Source organism: Rhagoletis zephyria, unplaced genomic scaffold, assembly GCF_001687245.7.
Source record: "Rhagoletis zephyria isolate East Lansing unplaced genomic scaffold, Rhagoletis_zephyria_1.1 Rzeph_scaffold_08424, whole genome shotgun sequence".
Lineage (NCBI taxonomy): Eukaryota > Metazoa > Arthropoda > Insecta > Diptera > Tephritidae > Rhagoletis > Rhagoletis zephyria.
The window spans coordinates 19,846-24,065 of NW_016165504.1; the positions used below are offsets into that span (position 1 = coordinate 19,846).

General features: G+C 38.4%; 1 pseudogene; it reads left to right on the plus strand.

Annotated features, from left to right (window-relative positions):
* The first annotated feature begins 2,230 nt into the window (after nt 1–2,230).
* On the plus strand, nt 2,231–3,005 carry LOC108375044 (60S ribosomal protein L7-like; annotated as a pseudogene).
* Nucleotides 3,006–4,220: the final 1,215 nt, after the last annotated feature.

Sequence of the window (4,220 nt, forward strand, 5' to 3'; positions counted from 1 at the left end):
TTCGACTCGCAATCCGCTGGTGGTAGCGGAGGAGAAGGGAGGTGCCCACTGCAATGGAAAGGCCAAGTGGAGAAGGACTTGGCTTCACGTGGCAATTTGGCGTAAGTTGCCACGGCGAGAAGCGACTGGCGTGCTTTTTCGGCTAAAATCGCTTATGCGGTAACAGCGCCAAATAAGAAGATACAAATGGTAAATGACCTTCTTATTGGATGCGGCGGGAGGAAATACGAGAACACTCCTTATAAGATTGTGACAACGGTTCGAAAATTAAATAGCCGTATCTCTTGCTTCATCTGGAACATCCGCGACATTGTTACCAGGAGGAAACACTTCCCATTTAGCTTTTATGCTGCTCCTGAAAGTACATATCATCGAAACTCCCAAGCGCAATATTTCCAGAACATCCGGTATGGGAAAAGTACTTATTACAAAAATGTAAACTCATTGTTTGGGACGAGTGCACGATGGCACATAAAAAATCTCTTGAGGTTCTTGATCGATCGGTGGGAGATTTGCGTAGAAATGTTCAACCATTTGGGAATGCATTGATATTGCTCGCAGGAGATATTTGCGTGTAATTTCTCGATTGACACCAGCGGAAGGGATAAATGCTTGCCTGAAATATTCAACATTGTGGCAAGACGAACATACATACATACATTGCAGTTGATTACGAATACGCGTGTCCCACTACAGACAATTACTGAACATCGGGAACGGAAAGCTGCCAGTCAATGAGAGATTAGGACGAATTTTATTGCGTAATAATTTTTGTAAGTTAGAAACATCGAAAGGAGAACTGAGCGAAACAATGTTTCCGCATATTCAAATTAATTATAAGAAATCACGATTGGCTCAGTGAACGAGCTATTCTTGCCGCGAAGAATAAGGATGTCTATCAACTCAATAGTGTTTTTCAATACAGAATTCAAAGTGATGAAATAATATGTGTATAAATATGTACGTCGATAAACACCGTTGTGGTAATTAATGAAGCAGTTAGTTATCCAACGGAATTTTTGAACTCGATTGACCTTCCAGGGATTACCCAATATACTGAAATTTAAAATAGGGGTGTGGCTATTATCATGTTGCGGAATATTAATCAGCCAAAAGTCTGTAACGGCACGTGACTCGCAGTAAAGAAATTTATGAAGAACCTAGTGTAAGCAAAGATTTTATCGTGGACTTTCAAAGGTGAAGAATTCCCATGATTCCGACCGATACACCATTTCGATTTAAAACATTGCAATTTCCAATTCGATTGGCATTCGGAATCACAATCAATAATGCTCAGGGTCAACCTTTGGAAAAGTATGGTTTACAAGTAGATTTAGATGCGGGCTGGTTCTCAGATGTTGCGTGTTCCTGTGTCGGCAAACCAGATATCCTTAATATCTACGCAGAGAATTGAAAAACGACAAATATTGTGTGCACACAAGTACTGATTACAAAATCAAACTCATATGAAACCAGTGTTGCCATTTTGGTGCTTTTGGAGCTAGATTTAGCTCTTTATTTTTCTATTTAGCTCCGAAAATCGTATGTAGCACTTTTTTAGCTCCAAAAAGTTTTAGTTGTATTTGGTATATATAAGCCAAAACTTAAGCGTTGATAAATGGAAAATTTCAAGATGCAGTGTATCCACCATAAATTCTTGGATCTAGGTTAAAGAATTAAAAAATGTATTAAAAGAAAATCCTTTTTCTGATAGCGCGGATATTGTTTTACCTTACTAATTTTACCTTAAGGAGAGCTGGAAGTAAAACTTTCCAGAAAAATTTTGCGAAAAAATGATTCAATTCAAATATCTGAAATTACAGAATTTAACAGTTTGTAAAGTATTTTTAGATCACTGTTATATAAGTGCCATAGCAACGAATTCGAAATATATGCACCTTATTTTGGTTTTAAAAGNAATAAATGCTCAACCTTAACAAAAATATATAGCTCTTCATTTCAGCTACTATTAGTATTATTTAGCTCTTTTTTTCGACCGTTTTAGCTCCAAACGAAATTTTTCTCTGGCAACACTGTATGAAACGTATGCTTTGATTAGTTAATAATTTATCATCCACGTAACAGGAATATGCCACAGCAAAGCGTGGCAGGGTACAGCTAGTTGTTTAAGTGTTAGTGTTGTGCCACTCGATTGGCTCATTTACGATGTGCTGCAAACATTTGGCGAACTTATTTTTCGCCTTTTCAATGTGCTAAGTAACAAGTTAAGATGACTGCCATCACGGCCGGCAAGAAACCGCAAGCAAAAGGCAGACAACCTTCCAGGAAGCAGCCTCCTGTCCCTGAGTCGAAGCTGAAGTTCAGCAAGAAGCAGGTCAGGAAACTGCTACCCTGATCAAGCGTAAACTAAAGCGCTCTGCTGCGATTACACTCCGTAAACGTGGAAACTTGGTGCATGCTGAGAAATATCAAACAAGAAAACTCCGTGATGGACGCCGTGAGATAAAGTTGCGCCGTTTGGCAAAAAAACGCGGCCAATTCTACGTGCCTAAAAAATCCAAATTGGCTTTTGTGATCCGTATCCGCGGCATCAACAAAGTTGCACCAAAAGTGCGTAAAGTTTTACTGTTGTTCCGTTTTCGCCACATTAACCACGGTTTGTTCATCAAATTGAACAAGGCAACCATTAATATGCTACGTATGCCGAACCCTATATGGGGTTATCCAAATCTTAAATCAGTTCGTGAATTGATGTACAAACGTGGAATTATCAAGCACAACCATCAACGTGTCCCAATCTCTGACAGCTTTGTGATCGAACGCAAATTGCGCAAAGCGAACGAAATTCAGTGCGTTGATTATTTGGCGCACAAAATATTCACTGGAATTGGAACCCACTTTAAGAAAGCCTCCAACTTTCTGATGCCATTCAAGCTCACACTTCAACCCGAGGCCGGCGCAAGAAGGCTAATCACTACGTTGAGGTTGGTGATTTCGGTCGCCGTGAGCATAAGATCAACAAACTGCTGCGCAAGATGGCCTAAAGAAATTGTTTTTTTTTTGTATTTAAGGCGACAATATAATTTGGCACATCTTCAAAAGGCGCCCAAGCAAAAAAAAAAAAAAAAAATTAAAAAATTCCTGAAGTTGCCTTTACACGGGTCGATTTCTGTCGATTGGAAAATTGACTGTGATATCGACCAGCCAGAACGCTTAAATTTTACGGTTGAATTGCAATTTACACGGGTAGATTTTAGTTAAACGACAAAAATCGACCGTGTAAAGGCAGCTTAAATATCGTTCAAGTTAATGATCACCTTTGAGATGGAAACTACCAATAACCATTTCATAAATAATTTCGAAAATTATTCCATTATATTTGTTCTTGCATTTTCCACACCACCTATGAGGTATGCTTTTAGGCGCGTTACCGTTTTTTTTTAAGGTGCTCGGTTCCAGGAGGCCTATTTTCACCTTTACAACTTAACTTAAAGAGAATTAAAACCAGGGACGTGAACCGATTTTGAACCGAACCGATTTTGAACCGAACCGGTTTTGAACCGGAAAACCGCTTTTTTCCTTNCCACTGCTTTTTATGAATTTCACAATATTGTTATATTCGTTTTTGTTTTTTTGTTTAGCGACATACTTATGAGCAGATTATCTGCTTTTTCGAGATGAACTGTCTAATACGTAATTAAGAATACAAAATTTCTCCTCTGAAATCCAAGCTATAAAATAATCCTGTACTAAAAAGAAGGGACGTGAACCGTTTTTGAACCGAACCGGTTTTAACCGGAAAACCGCTCTTTCCTTTTAATTAACTGAACCATTAACCGAACCGAAATTTTCCACAAATATTTGATCCGAACCGAAAACCGAACCACTTTCCATAAAGGTTTAAAGGTTCGTTTCAACCAATTTTTAATAGATAAATATACCAACTTTTTTCTTTTTGTTAAACATGGTAATACCTACCATGTTTATTTACCATGTGACAATATCAAATGTAAAGGCAACCCATCTCATTTGACAGACACTTGACTTTTAACCTTGCGCGTTATTTTTATACCCGAGCGCACTTGTGCACAGTTTTGTTCACATAACGGTTGTTTGAAACAGGTAAAACGAATCGAGATAGATATAGACAAATGTATACATACATAAGTGACCAGAATTAATAGAGAAATCTATTAAGCGGTGACTGTCCGTCCGGCGGTCCGCCTGTGCACACGATAACTCGAGTAAAAATTGAGATA